We start from the raw sequence: 22,977 nt of genomic DNA on the forward strand, positions 1-22,977 counted from the left end.
TAACATCCATCAGCACCTCAATGTGGAAAGGTCAATATCAGAGTGTGTAGGTGATAGAGGGTGAACCCAGCTCTAATACTGGCCTCCAAGACTTTAGAAAATGTCTTGTGCATTCCAGAGCCATTCCAGTCAGCTTCAGGGCTCAGACCTGAGTGTTCAGCCTGTAACTGGCATCCCCATTGCAGCCCTGCCTTTTATTCTGAGCTCAGGTTGGTCACTGTTTGCATTTTGCCTACTTCAATAAAGTTGCAGACATATATTCACATATCAAAGACCCTACCAGAAGATTTCCAAAATGCAATCCAAATTCTTCTTCAACCTTCTTACTTGTCAAGATTATTCAGTATCACTGACTTCAAGAAGGACTATATTATACACATTTTAAAAAGTTTGTCTGTTTGTTTGTTTGTTTATGAGAGAGAACATGTGAGCAGGGGAGGGGCAGCGAGATAGAGGAGAGATAGAGGGAGAGTGAGAATCTTAAGCAGGTGAAGCCCAATGTGGGCCTCCATCTCACCGTGAGATCAGGACCTGAGGCAAAAGCAAGACTTGGATGTTTAACCAACTGAACCACCCAGGCACCCGCCCTCCTTTTCTTAATAGGGGGAAATTACCACAACCACTACCCACCTTTAACTCTAATGAGAAAGGCAGTAATGGAGGGGACCCTGGCAGTTGATCAGGCAGTACAGACATAGTTTCACTGCTTCTTGGAAGATAACAGATCAAGCAGAGCAGAGAATTATCATACTAAGCTATTTGTGTTTCATGTAATAATGCCCTAATGATTCAATTAGCATTGATTCTTCAGCAGCAACAATATTTTCTGACTGATCCAGCAATTTAGTGCTCACTGTTGATTGATACAATTCCTATGTGTAATAAAGCAGTTTGAAAGAAATTTGTTTAATTCTTCACAAATGACTTTTTAAAACCTTTTAATTTTAACTTGATCTCCATTTCCCACTCTTTCCCGACCCCTGGAGGTCATAAGGGCCCTTTATTCTGAGTCTCCTGCCAGGCACCCCTGCTGCATTGGTCATCACGTGGCCAGGTCCTCCCTGCCCCTTGTCTGGGCATCTTCAGCCTTCACCACCCCCCACAGATGCTTGGTGGCTGCAGCCAGAGGAACAGATGGGGCACAATTGCTGAGCCTCAGTGAATGGTACCCGGCACACAGCCGCTGTGGAAACGGCCCAGGCGAGAACCACTGAAGCAGGCTTTCTGAAAAGCTGCCCTGGTAACACCGCTAAAATTGGAAAAGAGGCAGGGTGTGTAGGGGGGCAGAGTGGGAGGCTGGTGGGAGAGAAGAAGGACGATCAAAAACAGAGAAGGGAACTAAAACAGACTATTGGAATAAAATTTCTTACCAGTTAAAAACTGGGCTTCCCAGGAAAAAAGCTAAAACACTGTGGCTAGTGAGCAAAACCCCAGGAAGGGAAGCCTTTGTGACCTCAGGGATTGGGCAAAAAGGCCAAGAGTCTGTGGTATCTCATCCTGACACTGTTTCTAAGCCCATAGTCTCCTCCCAGCTGTGGCTCCCACCAAGAGCCTTTCCAGTATGAAATACAGGGGGCAGGGGGAAGTGTGTGGAGGAGGAAAGCCCCAGGGGCTGAGGGAGGTGTTGTTGTCCCAACCCCTGCTGTTCCTCTAGGCAACCAATACACCACATGACAGTCAATGGCCTGTGGATGGAGCCAAACTGTGGTGCTCTGCCGCCTGGGTCCCCTTTAAACACTTCTGCCGCCATTTCTGTGCCAGCTCTAGTGTCTACATCTTGACTGTTTCTATCGTCACTCCTCACCCGTCATGCTTTCCCAAGTCAGGTATTGTAACAGAACTAGAAGTAGTAACAATAACTTGTAACGTGAAGAGCTGCTATGTGACAGTCATGACGCTATATATTATTTCATGTAATCCCCTTAACAACCTTCTGGAACAAGCATTATCTCCACTTTGCAGGTGAGAAAATTAAGGTTTAAGGTGGTTAAGCAATTTGATGAAAGCCATTTAATAAGCTGAGGAACTAAGCTAGTCAAAATGAAAACCCTTGACCCTTAAAACCAGAGTTGGAGGTTCCAGAATCTCTCTACATTATCAACTCCCACATTTCAGCCATAACCAAGGAGATCTCCTCCCAACTTCACCTCTTCTTCTCCACTTCCTGCAAGTATAACCCTCTTATTTTGGACAAAGTCTCTTTAAAGACTCCCTTTGGGGGGCACCTGGGTGGCTTCAAAGGTTAAGCACATGACTCTCGGTTTCAGCTCAGGTCATGATCTCGCAATTCATGAGACTTAGCCCCATGTCAGGCTCCATGCTGACAGTGTGGAGCCTGCTTGGAATTCTCTCTCTCTCTCTGTCTCTCTCTCTGCCCCTCCCCTGCTTGCTCTCTCTCTCTCTTTCTCAAAATAAGTAAACTTAAAAAAAAAAAAAAGACTCCCTTTGGACATAGTAACCTTCCACCCAAAGGACTAAGAAATCCAGATTCCCTCCCCTCTCTGAGGACAGCCAACCCCTTCCTCTCCCAGAGCATTTCATGGATCCACCCAAGCCCATTCCACATTAACTGGAGCCTTCCAGGTCCCAGCAGAACTACGTGTTTATTCTGACTCACACGGGAGGGAGTCAGCTGACTGATCCCCTTCCAATTTTTCTCTAAGGTTCAGAGTGATTTTAGTGGAATTCCTCTCCATTTCCCAAACCCTTCACCCTTCACCACCCTTCACCAGCCAGAGAATGTATTATGAGAAGCTTCTGGGTCTGACAGAAATCAGATTCAAGGCAAGAACTGCTCCAGTCTTTCAAAATTCAGTAAAAATGTATCTTTGCTCCAGTGTCACTATTTCTATGGGAAGATGGTGTCAAAATCAACTAATTACTTACTTCTTCACAGGAAATACTTATTGGCTTAAACACACATCATGCTTCCTATCAATATTGGTTGTTCTAAAAAGAAATGCTTCTTTGGGGCGCCTGGGTGGCGCAGTTGGTTGAGCGTCCGACTTCAGCCAGGTCACGATCTCGCGGTCCGTGAGTTCAAGCCCCGCGTCAGGCTCTGGGCTGATGGCTCAGAGCCTGGAGCCTGTTTCCGATTCTGTGTCTCCCTCTCTCTCTGCCCCTCCCCTGTTCATGCTCTGTCTCTCTCTGTCCGAAAAATAAATAAATGTTGAAAAATAAAACTTTAAAAAAAAAAAAGAAAAAAAAAAAGAAATGCTTCTTCAGCATAATGTCTTCCCAGTTTCATGTGCATGAGCCTTGGTCCCAAACCGGATTCTGTTGGTTTTGATGATAAAGGCTAGAACGGACAGTCTGCAAGCAGCAATATTGTTTGGCATTTAAATAAACATACAAAAAAGAACACAAGGACAGCAGCAGCAGTCAAAACTGCATTTATTAATTTTAGGTTTTCAATATTAAAACCAGTCACTGTCACTTTTATACTCCTTAAAATGATTTGTAATAATCAAATAAGAGTAGAGCTTGGAGGGCAAAGGAAAACAGTATAGGTTTTAATTTAAATCGAGAGAAAATTGGTTAATGTTTTATCAAAGAATGCCCCTTCCTGAAGTTTTGCTTAGCAGTAAAAACAGTGCTGTTAGCTAACATTAGTTTCTTGAAACTTAGATATAAAGATGAAGAATAAGGTGAGTGAGATTAAAAGCATTGTCTGTACCCAGTCCTTCCTTAGGTCACATCTTCATAAGGCAACGTCATTAAAAGTGAGGTTCCACAGGAGGTAGGAAGACCTGTCTTTCCTTTCCAGTTGGAAATGTCTCAAAAGAGGTCGACCATTGGCAACTGGGAATTGAATGCTCAGTGTCTTCTTAGAGACTCAACACAACCCTCTGAAGTATTTCCATATCTGAAAGATGCCTTTCAAGAAGTCATGTGGCCAAGCTAATACAACTGAGTTCATTGTTTCTATCAAACAATAATAACAAATCAACATTTATGTTCCATTGGGTCATTTTGGTTTCTTTTTCCTCAGCTCCATCAAACATTAGGTCATCTCATGGGTCTTGACGGAGAGGTACAGAGTGCTTCTCTGATGGTGTCATCCAAATGAGAGGGGAAAAAGTGAACCCATACCATCATCCCTCAAGCAATGGAGGCCGTGGAGAGAATTGGAAAGGAAGAGAGGTTCCAAATTATAGAAGATAGCTTTTTGCCTTAACGTATAAAATAAAAACCTGATCTAGAAAGCTACACTTTTCACTGATTCCATACACTGGAGTTAAGATTCCCCATGAGGCCACCATGTGGTGGGGTCACATCTGCCCAGGCCCATTCACTACTGGATTTGCCATATGCCCCACACCACCAGTAAGCAGATAAACCAAAATATCGAGATATTAACACAGCAAGACTCAGGTGTGGTTATCCACCAAAACTCAAACCAGAAGAACAAGAGTATCCCAAGGCACTGAAATATTCTCATGGTGTTAGGGCAGTTAGGGTCAGAAAACACCCTGGAGACTAACTTCAAGATTACAGGGAGGGGAGGATGTTCCGAGTGTCTAGACTCTTCACAGCAAGTGGACACCTCTGGTTGTAGGGATGAAGATATAGCAGCCTAGTGTAGGCAGGGCTCTGTTCCTCCCCATCTCTCAGGAGAACAACTTGGTTCAACTATCAGCTCTGCTCAGGTTCCTGGGCACACTCAAGATTCAAAGGATGTGGTTACCATGGTGACTCTGCCTTTGTGATGGGATCTAACTTTGTGTCTGATCCCTTGTACATTGCTGGGGTGTGGCTGGGAGAACTGTATGTAATGGTGACTCAGAAAAAAATGAGGATTTAAACTAGCCCAGAAGTACTGAGGTAAGCCCAAGAACAAAAGAAAGATCCTTGGCTAATACACAGAAAAGGAGAACATTTTCTTTCCATTTTCTATTAAAGTCCTATGAAAATTAGTTTTTTTTAACAGAAATTGATTACTCCCTGCTTCTATAGTTCTTTTCTTTTCCAATTGATCACTCATTAAATTCATATTGGTGTTAATGAGTCCTCTACTTAAATGCAAGGGTTTCTTCCACAGCCAGTTAAGTGCAATCTGATAGTGAAAATCATAGAATAGCCTACTAAGGCTTTGCAACTGGATGTGTGGACCACGAATTAGCCACATTGACATCACCTGGGAGCTTGTTGGAACTGGCCACACCCCAGAACTGCTGAATCAGAATCTACATTTTACAAAGATCTCCAGTCAATTCATATGCAAATTTAAGTTTGAGCCACACTGACCTTGACCCAAGAAGCACTGTGGATTTTTCTCTGAAAACCCTTGGGGCTGGGTTGAAATGGAACCTACATTACTGACAGTGTGTCTTTGGTATAGCAGGCTGGACTCTAAGGCCACACTGCCTGATCTCTGACCCTAGCTTCAGAAGCAAATGTTTGTGAGCAAATTTATTAACTTCTCAATGCCTAAGAGTTCTCACCTGTAAAACGGGGACAACATTAGTACCTACTTTATCAGGTCCACTATTACGTATAACAGAATAGTGCCAGTCCCATAATAAGCACTATATATGATAAACAGATAGACGGTACCACAAATGTGAACTGGAACTGAAAAAAGCAAACTAGCAGTGGCTTCTACATCTCCTGTGCACCTAACTGCCTCCATCCAGCCTGATAGAGACAAGTTGTTGTTCATCATTTTATTTCATATGGCTCCTGAGGAGCCATATAGATAGATTTGAAGAGTACTACACCTTTGCCTGGTCATAGCCCTAAGTTAACCCCCATCTCCCCCATCTAGTAGGAGTATCATACAGGCAATATGTAGGGCAGATCCCCCTCCAGGGACTGTATGATCTCTGATCTCCTACCAAAATAACAACAATAAAACCCCCTAAAACAAGACAAACCCCAAAACAAAAAACTGTTCAAAATAGGCAAGCAATTTGAAAATATCTAACCCATGATTTTCTGGGTGAAACAATTAGCCCTGAGTTGCTCCAGCCCTTGGCATCTTCATCCCACAATGTCAGGGTTGGTACAGTGCCCAACTGCTGAGCTGGGTGCGAAGGGGAGAAAATCCGTGCTGGATCTGGGCCGAATGGCTTTCCTGACTTGGTAGCTCCAGATGTTAGCTTGTCGCTGTAGAGCAACTGAGTTAATTAGGAATTTCTGTGGAGTCAGAATTCTGAGCAGTAGGGAAGAAATGGAAAATAAGAATTCAAGAATGGCTACTCTGTACCATATACAGCATTTCCTCTCCACATCTTCCCTTGAGACAAGGCTTAGAGAGATGGGGAGAGCACCAGCCCTTCAGAGAATCAACTGTAGAGACAGCTGACAATACAAGAGTGGATGTTTGGAAAATTAAGGAATAACATCAAAATTCTTCCCCGGGAGAGAGTTGGCTTGCCTCAATCCCATGAAGACCAAATACAGGTCCATAGCAAGGGATACTAAGGAACTACCTTCGCAAGGACTTCACTCATAGCAGGGTGTCAAAGCATCCATGATGGCTATCATTTATGATTCTTACCCAGAATCTCTTGTCTCTTCCACTGCTTTGCCTGAACCAAAGCTCCTGGGAGGGATTTTTCCCTTGCTGTCCTCCACCTCTTGCCAATCTACACTCTCTGCCACTTTTAATTGAAATAGTTAAGCTATGTAGGTCAGCTCATTTAAAATTCTCAAGGGCAGACCACTGCATTGCAAGCAGGATGGGGCACACAAAGTTTTTCTCTAAACTGGATTTCATGTATTAACACACACACACACACACACACACACACACACACACACAATTTCTGTGAAAAGCACCAACACAGTGAGATAGGCACTAAAGATTTCATGTTCATAATCCAGCCACTGGTCAACTACCAAGTTAAAGGTTGGAGAACTGGCCACATTAAATGAATGGCATTATATGCTGAGAAACGTATACCCAATTACCCATCTTTGACACATCTGGCAAATGGATTCTCAGATGCCTATGCTACTTTTCAAGGCAAACACAGTTGATCCTATTGTCCTCCCATTTCTAACCAGAGTGCATGGCAATCGACTTACCACAGCTCCACTGTTCCTCTCCTCCCAAGAACAGGCAATAAATTGGCCATTGTGTGTATATTTTGCATGCCAAAACACACATGTGTTCAGTAACACAAAATACTCATAATTTAATGGATGCCAGAAAGGACTAATATAGAGAGAACACCCCTTAGCATCAGTTTTCAGCATTTCCATCTTTTCCAAAAGTAAAAGAGACCAACAGATGCTTCCAGACAATTGACTTGTTTGATAGGATTATATTGTCCAACCAGCAGAATCCTCTTTGCCAGAAACACTTTCTGAGCTGTGAAAGGGATTCTTAGTCCATTTGTGCTCAAACAGTTAAAAGAAGTACTAATAACAAGCCAAAGTGGGAAGCACTGAAATAATGCCAGATTGTATTAAACCAGATGGGAAGTATAGGATACAGTGGGAGTGGGGATAATCATGTCCAAGTGACCTTAAGTGACATCACTGTTTATCTTCTTCAATCTGAGCCTAGATCCAACTTGATGTACAGGTGGAGTATATTAAAGTCAAGCAACAGAATCTTTGAAAACACACTTTTGCTGAAGGGATCCTTTTGGGGTTTGAGGCTAGTTTGAAGAGGAGTACTCTTATTCCATCTCCCAGCCTCCATGGGAGAGGGAAGCACTGAAGACGGAGCCCTATTTTTGCCACAAGCCTTTACTCCTTCCTGCCAGCAGACTCTTTCACACAATGATTAGAGTGAGCAATTAAACACCAAAAGTCTTTTCAAGTCAAAGTATCTGTCTCCAGCCTCCTTGCATAAGGTCTAAAAGACTCAACCACCCATATGTCAGAATCAAGTCATGGGCAAAGGTTTTTAATGATACCAAGTGCTACAGTGCTAGGGAACAGCCTGTTCATATTCTCACAATTTCTGGATCCAAAATCAAAATTAAAAATCCCCTAGGCTGAATCCCCTAGGTTTTAGAATGCTGAATAATCTTAAATAAGTTCTCATACTGTGCAGTGACCAAAAAAGAGTATTGTCTCCTACATTTAATAGAAGACACTGTATTAGAAGTTCCTCAGGAGAACTTAATGCACCATGGTGAGCCCAGCACCCACAAGGCCTGACACGTACTGTGTGCTCAACACATACTTGCTTCGTGCATGAGTGAAAGAATAACATTGATTCATGACTTTAATTCAATGGAATTTAAAATTACCACCAGATGGGTGACATGTGCATGGTTACAGATCTTTAAGACCACTGAGACTCAAAGTGGCAGGGTCACAAATTGTTAGTGGCTCATGACAAGATAAGGAGCTCATTGACTCACTTTCAAAATGTGAAGCTTCCTTCATCAAGGAAATATTGATATAAAAAAAGTTGATAGCAATGAGCACGCCTAGTGCCCAAATCTTGGTTTTTATATATTCTCCAATGAAATAAACCAGGGCTCCTTGGGGGAAGTGTTTCATTTCAGGGTTGGGGAAGGAAAAATTCAAGATGATCTTGGAGTATCTTGTGGTCCAAAAGCAAGAAAATGCTTGAGGACTGAGGGCATGTTGAAGGCTATAGGAGCTGACCCAGAAGAGCTCTAAATGACCAAAGCTAGATCAATTTGAACAATAGAATAAATATGTGTAGTATTAGGTTGTGACCCATAGAATAAAATAAATATGACAGTGACATAAATTAATAATTGAATAAAGAAAGAAATGGGGAAGAAGGGACAGCTCTTCCTAATAGAAGAATGCCAATTAATAAATGTAGAGGGAAAGAAGACAATAGAAAAACTAGGCTAATGCCACAGCAATAAATGTTGCAGGCAAGATCTACTATGTATGCTAAAATTATAAGCATAAGTTTGAGAAGCAACAGAATTTGAACAGTCTCAAAATATCTCCCACAGGATATGTATTACTTAGAAATGGGGAAATAGCAGCTTTACGGTGGAGAAACTCCACAGACACCACCTTCACCAAGTGATGAAGGTGAAGGTCAACAGCACCAGCAAAAAAACATTCTAACATCTTCTGCTTCTATTATGATAGAATGCAAAGGGCACATTACTTATATGATATTCAGAAGTGATGCATGTATTCAGTGTGCAAAATGCATTACATCAAATCATGGGGAAACAGACAAACTCAGATTAAGAAGCATTCTCCAATATAACTGCCCTGTACTCTTCAAAAGTGTCAAAGTCATGGAAAAAAACAAGGCAAGACCAAGGGACAAGCACATATTGGGGGAAAACTAAGGAGATTGCTGACTAAATGCCAGGTGGGGTTCTGTATTCGATCCTGGACCAGAAACAAAGCATAGGTGGAAAAACTGGTGAAATCAAAAGGAAATCTAAAGTTTAAATTTTTTTTTCAACGTTTATTTATTTTTGGGACAGAGAGAGACAGAGCATGAACGGGGGAGGGGCAGAGAGAGAGGGAGACACAGAATCGGAAACAGGCTCCGGGCTCTGAGCCATCAGCCCAGAGCCTGACGCGGGGCTCGAACTCACGGACCGCGAGTATTGAAAGTATTGAAAGTATTGAAAGTATTGAAAGTATTGTACTAATGGCAATTTGTTAGCTTTAATCATTATATTACAGTGATGCAAGATATAAACATAAGAGAAGCTGGGTGAAGGATCTATGCACACTCTCTGTACTATTTTTCAACTTTTATGTAAGCCTAAAAGTATTTAAAAGAAAAATGTAAAAAGAGGGGAAAAAAAAGTCAGGTAAACTAAGCAGTGTTTATGACGTAGTTGATTCACATTCTGCCACAAGCTCGTGATCTCACCATAGATTGGTAACTGGTTAACTTGTCTCTAGCAGCTGGGGCCCACATTTTGAGTAGTACTCTACTAAATTGTTTGCAACCTGCCAGAAAGAGAGGAATCAAAACACCCTGTTGTTCATGCATAATGAGTATCATTAGGTCCTATGTTCAAGCTTTGTACTTAGTAGGTATGTGTCACTCACAAAATAGAAAGTCAGGAGATGATGGTTCTGATTCTGCTCTGATTTTAAAAACAAAGAACAAATACAAAATAGCCCCGTGTGCAACCCTGGGTAGATCACTTGTTGACACTAACCTCGGTTTTCTCATAATTAAATTGGGAAAATAACATGTGCCCCACCACCTTTACAAGGGTTGGTGGTGAGGGGGTGGTGGTGAAATGAGATAAACTGTATAGAAGGTTTTGCAAATCATAAAAGCACCATTTAACTGTAATGAATGTCTTATCACTCACGTATTTAAATGTCCCCCTTTTCATTATTTTCAGAAATGGGTGGCTTAAGAATTGGTTACCAAATACACTTATTCAACTTTAGAAATTATTTTGTATTTACTGAGGACCTACTATGTTTTATGCATTGGCTGAGATCCTATAGTAAATAGTAAATATGACAATGAATTCTACATGGACTGTGGTCTCAATGAGTTTCCAGCCTCAGGAAGGAGGATGACATACGTGTAATAAATTACAACACAAACAAGAGGTGGAAATTGCCAGCTGCCAAGCAGGAACCCCACACAGATATGGGAAAGTAAAAGGACTTATGCAGCTGCTTTTCCCCTTTGTGACCACATAGTTCCTTTGTGTATATCTGTACAAATTGTTTCCAAAAACTAATTCCACATGGTAAATAACAAATAATTACCAGATTGATAAAGGGAAAAGAGATAAGGCTTTTGGAGTCAGAAACATGTGTTCCAATAATGGCCAGCACTTACTAACTGTGGGTCTTTGGGCAAGGTCTTGAACATCAGTTTCTTCTTATGCAAAATGGGGATAATAATGCTACCTACCTCACAGAACCATTCTGATGATTAAAGGAGTTATTGCAAATCAAGCACTCAGAACAGTACTTAGCACAAAATGAGCACTACACAAGAGTTAGTTGTTTCTTCTTGTCTTGAGGAAATGTATTTATGGCTTTGTGACTGACCATGAGGAAAAATACCCCACAAAATCAAAAGAGAAAACTCTAGTTGTAAAGTCCTCTTTGCTCCAGAAAAGTATAGGTCCCCTTGAGCAATCAGGAGAGAGAGAGGACAAGTCAGTAGTGCACACACTTGCTGGTTCCTGAAGCTACCAATGGCCAGGGTGGGTGCTGTGTAACTTCACTCACTACTCTCACCTGCTCCTCTCTTAGCCTTTGGGACACTTTAGGTCATATTATCAGCTCTCAAGTCCTCAGAGTCTTCTTGGGAAGTTGGAGCAATCCACAGACACACACGTAATTTCTCACTTCTCGGGGACTGTGCTTCTAGGCTCTCACTCCATCCCCCCACTCTGCTTGAGGACACCCTTCCTCGTTGTCTGGCACACAGGAAAGCCACAGTGAAAGGGTCCCTGCCTTGCCCTCAGCATACCCTCAGATCTTGGCTTGCTCTGATATCTGACATGCATGGGTGCATCATGCCTTTCCCCACAATGTCCATTCACCCACAATCTGGACATGTTCAAGGCCCAGCCTGAGACTGGTGGAGAGGCCCACAGTCCCTCACTTCCTGCTATAGTGTCCCCAGCCCACAGCGATGGGAAACCATTCAGACAAATAACAAGGAAGCGCCAAACCCACAATATGAACCATATTTCTCCAGGCCTCCTCCTCCATCTCCTCCACTATCCATTCTCATTTGTCCTTGTAACACAGGGCAATCACATTCTCTACTTACATCAAGGTTCTCTGATTTAATGCTGAGACACACATGTGCACACACACACACACACACACACGCATGCATGCATGGTATCCTTCCCCCATACGTGATTTCTCCACATGGCAACCACAGTCATCCTATTATAACACAGTCAGACCATGTTGCTGTCTAGCTCAACACTTCTAAAGGCTCTGTCTTGTTCCAGGTAAGAGGTAATGTCCTTACCATGGCCTACAAAGTCCTGCTCCATCTTTCCTCTAGTGAGCCCTCTGTCCCATCCTCAACTAGAGCTCCTCCTAGTTCATGCCACTCCACATGTGCTGGCCTCTTTGCCCTTCCCTGAGCACGCCAGGCTGCTCTCACCTCTAAATATTTGCTCTCCCAATTCCCTCTGCCTGGAATGCTTTTCTCCCAAATGTCCACCTGGCTAGTTCCCTCAAATATCCCCTAATCATTTTATTAATAATTTAAACCTCCACCCACATCCCTATTTTCTTGTTTTACTTTTCTCCATAGCACTTGTCACCATCTAATACCATGTATTTTATTTATTTATTTATTTATTTATTTATTTATTTATTTATTTATTTATTTATTTATTTTATTTATTTACTGTCTCTCCCTACTAAAACCTAAGCTCCCCGTGGGCAGGAAGAGCTGTTCTATTTACTGCTAACTCTCTGGTGTCTAGAACAGGTACTCAATAAATACTTGTTGAATAAAGGAAAGAAAGAGTTTAAAAATATGTATACATATATACAAACACACATGCATCTATTTCTATATATGCATAGTATAGCTACTACTTTATTGAGCACCAACTACCTCCCAGGCACTGGATGAGGTCCGCATGAAGCACATGCACTTCCCATGGGTATCTAATTAATCCTTTCAATGAGCCTACAAGAAAAAATATACTGATGCACATTATAAAGATGAGGAAACTGAACTTGCCTAAGTGGGTCAGCAAGGAAAAGACAAAGCTGGATACGCCCTTCAGAACTCCAAATCCCATGCTCTCCCCTAATCAACACTGTGTCTTGTTCTCATGCCCTTCACAACTCTAGCCTGTTAATGATAACTGGCCAGTACATCAGCTGTCTTTCCTACCAGATTGAGCCTCCTGGAGGTCATGGGACCGTCTTCCCTATCTCTGTTTTTCTAGGACCTACATGTATAGTATAGTTCCTGGCACATAGTCAGTCTCAATTACTCACTGTTAGAAATGCTAATTTTCCTCTTTCCTTGGCAACTAGGGCACATCTGACTCAAGTCAGATGGGAGAGGCATCCTGCTGCATTTATCCTCAAGGAAGAAAATCACAGACAGGCAAAGTGCAGCACTGCTCATCCCAGGCACCCACAGTCTCCTCACCCAGGGGACCTTGCTGACACAATGACAAAGGTGGAAGATGGAATGAGTGCACCTGGAGGAGAGCTGAAAACTCACCTGTAGAGGCTCAAAATCTCGACTGTGCTTCCCTCCTTTCCAATCTCCTTTACCTCCAAACTCCATAACTGAGCCCCTACATCTTTACACATGGCATGTCAACTAGATTCTTAGGAAACAGAAACTCAGACTTAACTCTTGTATTGTTTTATCATTCCCATGAGCTAAGGCAGAGTGGGGAGAACACAAGGACCACTTTGCCAGCTCAGGCTGAGAAAGGGGAGTAGGGCAGAGTGGTTCATATCATGGACTTTGGAGTGGGGCAAACTTGAGTTCAAGCTCTAGGCAAGTAAGTTAACTCCTGAGCTATTTCCTCTGTAAGACACAGACTGAGCAGTACCTATTTTATGGAGCTGTTGTATCAATCAAAAGAGTTTAGGATTCAAACTCAGGTCCGTCTGACCCCAAAGCCCCGGATGCACATCACCAGACTACACTACCCACCTGGGAGATTCCGTTAGCTGGGCAGAGTCTCTGATTCCCACAGAGAGTCTGAAATGCTAAATGTCCTCAGGAAAGATGGATACTAAAGTACAAGAATCATTTTTCCAGAAAGTTGGACTTAGTGAAAGGGAGAAGGGGCTCTGGAAGGAGATCCTGGGCAAAGTCAGGGAGAGAGAATTTCAGAGAGGAGGGTGATTAGCTAAAAAGAGGAGGCCAGGACACAGAGAAAAACACAGTGGTCCACCCAGAAGTTTTGGAGTGAACACTTAGCTAGGATCACCTCCCTACACATGGGCCACAGTGTCAGCATAACAACAATATCTGCATAATTTGGCTATTGTTGAAAGTGCTGCTATAAACATTGGGGTACAAGTGCCCCTATGCATCAGCACTCCTGTATCCCTTGGGTAAATTCCTAGCAGTGCTATTGCTGGGTCATAGGGTAGATATATTTTTAATTTTTTGAGGAACCTCCACACTGTTTTCCAGAGTGGCCGCACCAGTTTGTATTCCCACCAACAGTGCAAGAGGGTTCTCATTTCTCCACATCCTCTCCAGCATCTATCGTCTCCTGATTTGTTCATTTTAGCCATCAATTGATGAATGGATAAAGAAATTGTGGTTTATATACACAATGGAATACTACAAGGCAATGAGAAAGAATGAAATATGGCCTTTTGTAGCAACGTGGATGGAACTGGAGAGTGTTATACTAAATGAAATAAGTCATACAGAGAAAGATACCATATGTTTTCACTCTTAATGTGGATCCTGAGAAACTTAACAGAGACTATGGGGGAGGGGAAGGAAAAAAATAGTTAGAGAGGGAGGGAGCCAAACCATAAGAGACTCTTAAAAACTGAGAACAATCTGAGGGTTGATGGGGGGTGGGAGGGAGGGGAGGGTGGATGATGGGTATTGAGGAGGGCACCTGTTGGGATGAGCACTGGGTGTTATATGGAAACCAATTTGACAATAAATTTCATATTAAAAAAAAGAAGGCCACTGGATTGGAATTAGTTTCTCCTTTGATGAGCTTTTTTCATATTCTCTCTGAGATTTTATGTACATGTAGTTATCTTTCTGTCTCCTATAAAGAACCCAAATACACTAAATCTTAAGCGCAGTGGTTCCCAGGCAAATAATAAAGCATTATGAAATGAAAAAAAAAAAACAATATCTGTAATTGGGCCCAGGACAGGTATATGTTTAAGCCTTAGGCAAGTTTAGCACCTTCCACCTGGTCAGGGATCCAGGTGCTGCTGTTCAGATTTACTGCTTATAGGATGCCTTCCTTAGAAAAAAATTTGTACCACCATAGGATGTTTTTCAAGAACTCTCCTAATACCAATAGAATACTTGAAGCTCTTGCTGAAAAAACAACAGGGAGGGAGCCTGAGAACTAAAGGGCGATGGGAGTCAAGCTCCATGTGTTTAATAGCTGTTAACGACCCAAGCACAGTGAAGGACAAGTTCCCAGCCTGCTAGCTTCCATTTTGAGTCTCCTTGGAGGAAACAAAGACACTGCATAATTATTAACAATAGCAAGCCAGGTTTTAACCATACTGCAGGCTATGGTGACAAATAGTAGTTTTAAAATGTGAGATATTGAGAGGAAATCCAGATATGTATATGGGTCTTGAAAAGTTTGTATGGAAATTCTGTCATTGAGAGGTGGTCTTTAAATACAGGTGCCTCTAGAATGCTGATATCTTCCAGAGAGAATGACAAGGTGTTCAGAATGAATGCAGAGTTCAAAGACCTTGCCTCTGTCTTAGATCTACGTGGGGACCTTAGCCAAGTCATTTAACCTCTGAGTCTGAGTTTCCTCTAACGTACAATGGTAGCCATCAGTAATAGTCCCACCCACCATGAGAGCTAGCTTTCGGTGTCAAATGAGATCACACCAGTGAAAAGATGCTGTAAACTATGAAGAGAAACAAAAGTAACAGATAATTTAATTAATTTTGACAGATCTTACCACCCCTCTAGGAAGAAAACCGTGTGTGTGTGTGTGTGTGTGTGTGTGTGTGTGTGTGTGTGTGTGAGAGAGAGAGAGAGAGAGAGAGAGAGAGAGAGAGAGAGCTGACAGAGAGAGAGAGAACAAGACAGAGACAGAGAGAGAAAGTGAGAGCACTACATACCTGGGAGTTTAGCTTCTCTAAGAAGCAGCAGAGATTTAGTAAGTAACTAGACATCTCCACTTCCTTCTCCCAGTATTGGGGAAGTAAGTGGCCTTCTTCTCCCAAAGGCCAATCTTTCAAAGTTGTTTAACTGATGGGGAAGTAAGATGCATACAGTCTTGTGAAAGTTCCTCAGGATGCTTCATACTCAGATGATTTGGTGATTGCTCTTGTATGGCTGCCCTGCTCCCTAGGGCTTCACCCATGTCCAGTTTGACTGGGATTTCATTCTCATGAAGACCCACAATGCAATGACCACAATGTTCAGAAAGTGAAATGGTGGTTGCCTACTACCCTAGAACAGCCTCTCTTTCCAGATGTTAAACCTTAACACAAGTCTCTGTTGTACTGGGAAAGAAGAAACAGTTACAGAAACCTAATTACCCACAATCTCAAACAAAATTCTCTAGAGCACTTTTCCTGTACCCTAACCTCCCCGCCCCTCTTACTAAGGTCTCCTTGCTCAGGTCCCAGAGGTGATGTTTCGGAATTTCATTTACACAAAACAAGGTTCCTGTGGGACTTAGTTCCAGATAGGTGAGAACTTCCCATTTTATCTCTAGATTTTTCATGTGAGCTCCACCTTGATAACCAGATTTCTTCCCGCTCAGTTCTTATTATTTAGGCTACTGTTATTTGTATCCTATAACACAAAGATAGCAATTGAATTATTACTCTCCTTAGCTACCTAGTTTCTGCCTTTTTAAGAAGATATTAGAATATAATCTAGCAGGCAAGGAAGGAATGTGGTCTTTATAATTCTCTTTGTGCAACATGGCATAAGTGCTGAATAAATGCTTTTAAATGATGCAGCAGCTGAAAGGGTTCCACACATTATCTTATTCATATTGAAGATATCCTGGTGAAGTGAGCAGTGTCTCACAGATGGAGAAACAAAAAGCAGAAAGGTGAGGTGACTTGTACGAGAACAGAAAGCAAATCAGAAATGGAAGCTTGACAATCTTCACATCCTTCAGTTTGGAGTGCTATTGGTTATTCATTCATTCTAAAAAGCCACAACCTTAAACATAAAAGTTCTCCACTCCTACAAAATTTGGGTATGACAAAAAGCACTTGATAAATTGTGCTAGAAGAAAAATAGTCCTAATAGTTGGCTCAGGTACATGTTGTCCCTTTCAACCAAACCTCAGAAAATCACTCTGTAAGCAAAAATACATTTTCATCCCCGTGTGCCAACAATGGCAATGGCATAGTGGTGTTTACATGTGAACCTCCCATCTCAGGACCCCAAGGTGCTTTACAATTTAATTATCTCTGACACTTTTCTATTTGCTTATACAAAGGAAGCCAAGTTGCCTTTTCTTCATCAGGAAATTGATGGCAAGTTATGCTATTGCCCAAGATCCCAAAGTGAGCCAACAAAAGATCTCGACCTCCAAACTCACCTTTTAATACAAGACTCTATCCTTCCCTTCATATTAAAATTCAATGTAACTGGCCATTCTTGCTACTGCTATGAGGTATTAAGACAGGTGGCTGGGAAGTTGAGAGCTTGTGGTGAAAGGAAAATGGGGGAAGGGAAGGTAGTACATTCTGTTTTAGACTTAAGCCTAAGAGAATGCTCGGATAACCAAGTTTAGATGCTTAGCCAGGTGGATTAGAGGTGCAGGAAAGAGTTCCAGAATAAAGATAAAGATATGTGACTCATGCACATACAGGTAATAGAGAGTAGGAGACTGGAAATCCTACTTTTTCATACAGGTCTCTTGAGACCAACGATGTTTATTATAATAAAAACTCCATTTCCAATTCTGAACATCATTGTGAAGTAGAATTACAAAGTGGAACTAACCAGGAGCATGGGGTTAGTTGCAAGAATCAACCAGAAGGCAGTAGGTTCAGTTTATAAAATCCAACAAGCAAGGCCAGCCGGGAATTAATTCTCACCTCTCCACCCGTCACGGTCCCTACCATTTGTAATCAACATCTCAGATATTACATTCAAATTGCTTTTCTCCTGATATCTCCAAACAGAAGTATTCTGTCCCTTCTTTAAACTCCCAGAGGATTTTATGTGTACATCTTTTATAGGATGCATCATAATCTGAATGGAGTTGTAGATATCTGAATGGAGTTGTAGTTGTTATTGTTGCCATTATCCTTCCCACATAATTGAACATGTGGATGGTAGGGTCATCCACTACGGGAAGGATGGTGAATGTTCAATCAGAAGGAATGCACTACTGGCACACCTAACTGGCAGCTCCCAGGGTCCTCATTTGAAATGGCAAGGTTAGGGATCTTTTCTTAGAGTCAGAAGGCACTGCTGGGCACCAGTATTCTTTCCAATGTAGCAATTCAACTCAGCAACAGTTATCCTTTATCGTAATGGATGTGTATGCTGTACTTTCTACACCTCAAAGAGGCTAGGAGTCCCCAAAGAAATAAACCTCAGCAATTGGTCAGGCTTGGCTGCTTCATTTCCCTTTTTCCAGAAATCACAAGCTGAAAACAGAGGCTCAAACTCTTGTGCTGTAAGGGACTCACATACAACTTCTTCCCGGAGGGGTAACTCTCCAATAAGACATCCTAATATGGACAACACCATCTAATACACTATGAGTCTTACAGAGCCAGGCAGGACATTCCTGGCCTTGACCAATTTAAGAATTTAAAAATCAAGTGCCTGTTAGTCGTTCATCAATGTTTCCATGCATATCCATTCCATTACATCAGGGCCATGATATTTCAGATCCCAGTGTCCAGGGTCCATTAAAAAGCAAATGTCTCCTTTAAACAGAGAGACAGTGCATTTCTCCTTCATCCTTATTCTCACTGGTACCTCCCTCTGCTCAACTCCTTTGCAGGTTCATTTCCAATAGGTTTATGTAACACAACAGCTGAGTAATATATCAAAGGGGCCCTGGGTGCAGCGGCTGCTGAGATGGCATCTCATTTACAGCTTTCCAGTGAATGAGAAAGCACTCCTCACTTGAGAGCTGCCTGCCGCTCAGGACAAGCTAATTGTACCTTAAGTTCAGATTGTTTGCTTTTTTAAGGGCATGGGACCAGAAGCAAGCTGGCCTAACACTTAGTGAAAGTGTGGCCCTTTACTGCATGAGATGTGCATTACAGTACGCCACAAATGATCCACCCCCAAATATATTTGTGCCGACAATCAAGTCTGTGTGTGAAGACTTGGGCCCTGGAATATTAATATTTACATTGTTTTTTTCATCCTAGAAGATATTTTCTCATCCCTGTCATTTAATCCTCAAAACAACTCCATCAAAACATCATTGCTATTTTCATTATTACCATCATTCATTCCCATTTGCAAACTGAATAAGTCAAGGGTCTGTGTGCTAGACACTAAGTGTAGTGTCCAAGATCCAAAGCCGGTCTATGGCAGACCTGGGTCTCTGACTCCATTTTTCTGACTCAAATTCAACATTTTTCTTGATACAAACTTTCTGAAGACAAACCATACCCTAGGAATGGTAGGGTATATGGAAGACCCATTATCTCACTGATTTATTCACTATTCCAATTTATAATCAGACATGGTAAGACCCCCATAACTTTTTAAATAACCCTTATTTTTTATTTCAAAATGTTTATCATAGACCATCGGTAAGAATCATAATTATTCAGAAAATGAATCATTTGTAATTTCACTTCCTGAAATGGCTTGTCATTAACACTCTAATGTACACCCTATTAGACTTCCCAGGTTATAGTACATCCTATCTATAATTACATGAGATGTAAATAGAGTTTATGTGTTATGAAAGTGAGATATTATGGATGACATTCTATATATTTCCATTTAGATATCTATCAACCTCTTCCCAAGCCATTAAGTATCCTCCATATCACCATCTGAAGAGCTACATGGTGTTCCATCACATGGATGCACCCTAACATAGTCAACCAGTCCTCTAGAAATTGAGGAATAACAGAGAGGAATTCAATTATTTCAGGTTTGACTCTATTATGAGCAAGACTACAATGAAATACTTGTAAATAGTCTTTGTGTATTTCTGATTACTTCCACAGGGCAAAAGCCTACAGAATTCTTGAACCAAAAGGAATGAAGATTTTAAGGCTTTGAACAAACCACCTCCAAAGTGACTGTAACCATTTCCACTTCCCAGCAGCTCTGCCTCCACAGCATGTCCCATTCACCCCAATGTACCAGCCTCCATCCTTCCCAACTGGTCTCTCATACTGCCCACCCACCCCCAATCCATTTGCCTAGGCAGACAACCTTTCAAAAATAAAAAAACCTGTCATGCTTCCTACTACGGATGCTCTTCTGTTTCTGACACACACCAAGTTTGTCCTGCAACCTTTACACTTGCTGTTCTCTCTCCCAAAAGGCTCTTTCTCTCTTTCTTAACAAGCTTAGCTCCTATTTATCATCCTAGCCCCAGAGGGGTCTTCCCTGGCCACCAACTTAAAATAACTCCCTCCCTATAATCATGATATCCCATCACTTTGCTTCTCTTAGATTCCTTGTCCACAGCACCAACCACATTATTCATATTAATTAAGATCTCTTATTGATTTGCCTACTACTATATTTTGTCTCTTCCCCCTTCCCTCCCCCCACATGTACAGAAATTGTAAACTCTTATGCCCCTCAGTGTGCCTGAGAATCATACATTCTCAGTAAATATTTGTTGAGTAAATGAATGCACAGAAGAGTCATTTTAGTGCTGCCCTAACCAAGCATAATATGGTGGCTAAATCTAATGTAAGACATACCACCTACTGCCTTCCAGAAAAGAGGGGGGAAAAGACAAGAGATACCATAAACAACAGCAAGTCAAGACTGGTGGGTAACGGCAGACCCCAAAGCTCAGGCTGTGATGCCTCACCTCACATCAGACAGACCTAGCAGAATCTAAGCAGGCATCAGAACAAGGCCCTTCTGCATTGGAAAATAAAAATCTACATCCTTTAAAACTAATCTCAAAAAAAAAGCGGGGGGTGGGGGGAATTTACCATAAGAAGTTACAACATATAAGAAAACACCCAGAAGTGTCTTCTCTCATATTCTAGAGATATTTAAATTGTCCAGGTTAGTAAGATATAGATAGGGCAATACAACTGTTTTTCACAATTTGAAGACCTGACATATTATTAAAAACAAAAATATAAAAAGTGTTTACATTAGATCTCTAGATTACAATAGCAGCTATGGACATGCATGTGAGACTCTCACCCACATCAGCACTGCTGAACTCCTGGGTGGGCAGAGGCGATGCTTTACCAACTGCCTACTGCTGAGCCCTGACCAGGGAGCCAGCACTGCACTTGGCATTTGACATGTGTGACCACATATGAGCCTCCGGGCGACTCTCTGAAGCATTGCTATCCCCACTCCTACAGGTCAGGAAACCCAGCTTCATGGAGATAACAAATGGATTACATCAGGATTCCAACACATGCCTATCTGGTATGTGCTTTTTACACAATGTCCCCAGTTGCCCATGGCACAGTTTGAGAACCAGGGTGCCCAGATTCCCAGTCCTTCACCCTTTCCACAAGTTTGTGCTAATGCTGGATGCAAGAAGCAAAGAGCCATTTCCTTCCACCTCTGAAGAGCAAGAAACCCTTTCTATAGTTGAGAACAGCTTTCCCTGTATGATTCCCCTGTCAGGTCAATGTCTGGAGTTTATCCAGCGTCAGAGTCCTCCTCAAGGACAGCCATTCTCCTGGGCTCCCTTTGGCCCTGGGTCAACAGGCCACACAGCATGTGCTTCCTCTCTCTTCCAGGGCCCTGCCTGAGACAGCGCCTCAGATACAATAAAGCCCATGGTGTGTGTGAAAGAAAATGTTTACAGTGTTTCAGGTACCCCAAAGAAAAACCTTCACAGTCATTTTAAAAGATTAGTTTCCCTCTCTAATCCGAATCATCGTGAAGGGATAAAGCCAAGCCAACTTCAGGGAAAAAGGCCAGAACTCTCCCTCTAGAAGTCTGATGGAAACACTGGACATGAGATGTATTTGACAACTTCTATTTACAACTCTAGAGAGTGACAGAATCCTTGAAAATACTTGATTCTGTATTTTTTTTCAATAAATGAACAACAACAAAATGCTTAGTTCCTAGTTGGCCAGATAAAATGTAAGACAGGAGTTTTCTGAATTGAGTAAGAAGCATTGTTGGTCTCTCTGCCTCAGCTAGGTCCTCTGAGCGGATATCAAATGAGGGCAGATGAGGGAGAGCAGCTTCTTCTGACATCACACCAAAAAAGAAAAGTAGAGTGAGGCCAGAGGCACATGGAAACAGGGACAGGGACAATGTGGAAAGTAAAGTAGTTCTGTGGGCTCTTTCTCGAATTCTCTGCATAGCCCACCAAGGCACAAGGGAACTCTTCTAGAGGAGAAGTGTCCAAAACCACAGTGCTCCTGGCAATCACAAAGGGCATGCACGGCACAGCAATTTTAGAAACAAGATTCCACCAGACTGACTTTTAAAACAAATAGACACATATTTGTAGGATTGGTTCAATCTGGCACAGGTTTAAACTCAACCTTTCCTCCCATATGTCACGCACACAAATGCACATCACCAGTTTTAAGACTGACAGCTTCCATCCCATACCGAGTGTCTTGTTCTACTTGAAAGGCATTTCCCAGACTGAAATATTGAGACATATACAACTCATACAACGATGTTCAGGTTGCTAGATACTGACTAGTCAACCTATGGTCAGTAGCTGCTGGAGGATTAAAAACCAAATTGAAATTACCAGATTCCTGTATGTTCAACCTACAGCTGATATAGGACCTCTCTGCCCTCCTTTTTTTTTCTGTTGTAACAAAACAGATCTTCTTAAATATATTTCACATATTGCAGTAGTCCAGACATCAAATGTTTCCCAGAGTGAAATTAAATATAGCATTTTATTTGGAGCAAGTCAGCCTAACTCAATTTTCCTTCCCAGCATTGCCACATAGAGACCTTCCATTTGGCAGCTGGGAGATGTGCTCAGCTCTGAGCTGGACTTAGAACTTCTTTCCACAGTCTTGACAATCCATCTGTTTCCTCTGCCCTTGTTCAAGAGCTTTAGAAGTCATAAAGGGGGCAGTTTGGCCCTCTACCCTCAGGCCCTGTCTTTAGGGGAAAACATACCTCTCTTCCCAGCAGAGCCTCTCCAGGCTCCTCATGACCACAATACTGCACCACTGGAAATTTAACTTCCTAGAAAAAGCAAATGAATTTGCCATGAAGCAGTCTGCCCTTGATGGAGGGAGTGGCTCCCA

The 22,977-nt window shown here is 42.1% G+C and overlaps 1 protein-coding gene and 1 long non-coding RNA gene across 41 annotated transcripts in view; one reads left to right on the plus strand and one right to left on the minus strand.

Moving 5' to 3' along the window:
- The window catches only part of CACNA1C (calcium voltage-gated channel subunit alpha1 C), a 753,388-nt gene that overhangs the window by 475,164 nt on the left and 255,247 nt on the right, over positions 1–22,977 (minus strand). The window lies entirely within an intron of this gene.
- Positions 1,050–13,246, plus strand: LOC123386506. Its single transcript, XR_006600469.1, has 2 exons — positions 1,050–1,962; positions 12,919–13,246. It is a non-coding gene; the product is annotated as an uncharacterized LOC123386506 (long non-coding RNA).

The sequence above is a fragment of the Felis catus genome, chromosome B4, assembly GCF_018350175.1.
Source record: "Felis catus isolate Fca126 chromosome B4, F.catus_Fca126_mat1.0, whole genome shotgun sequence".
NCBI classification, from domain to species: Eukaryota; Metazoa; Chordata; class Mammalia; order Carnivora; family Felidae; genus Felis; species Felis catus.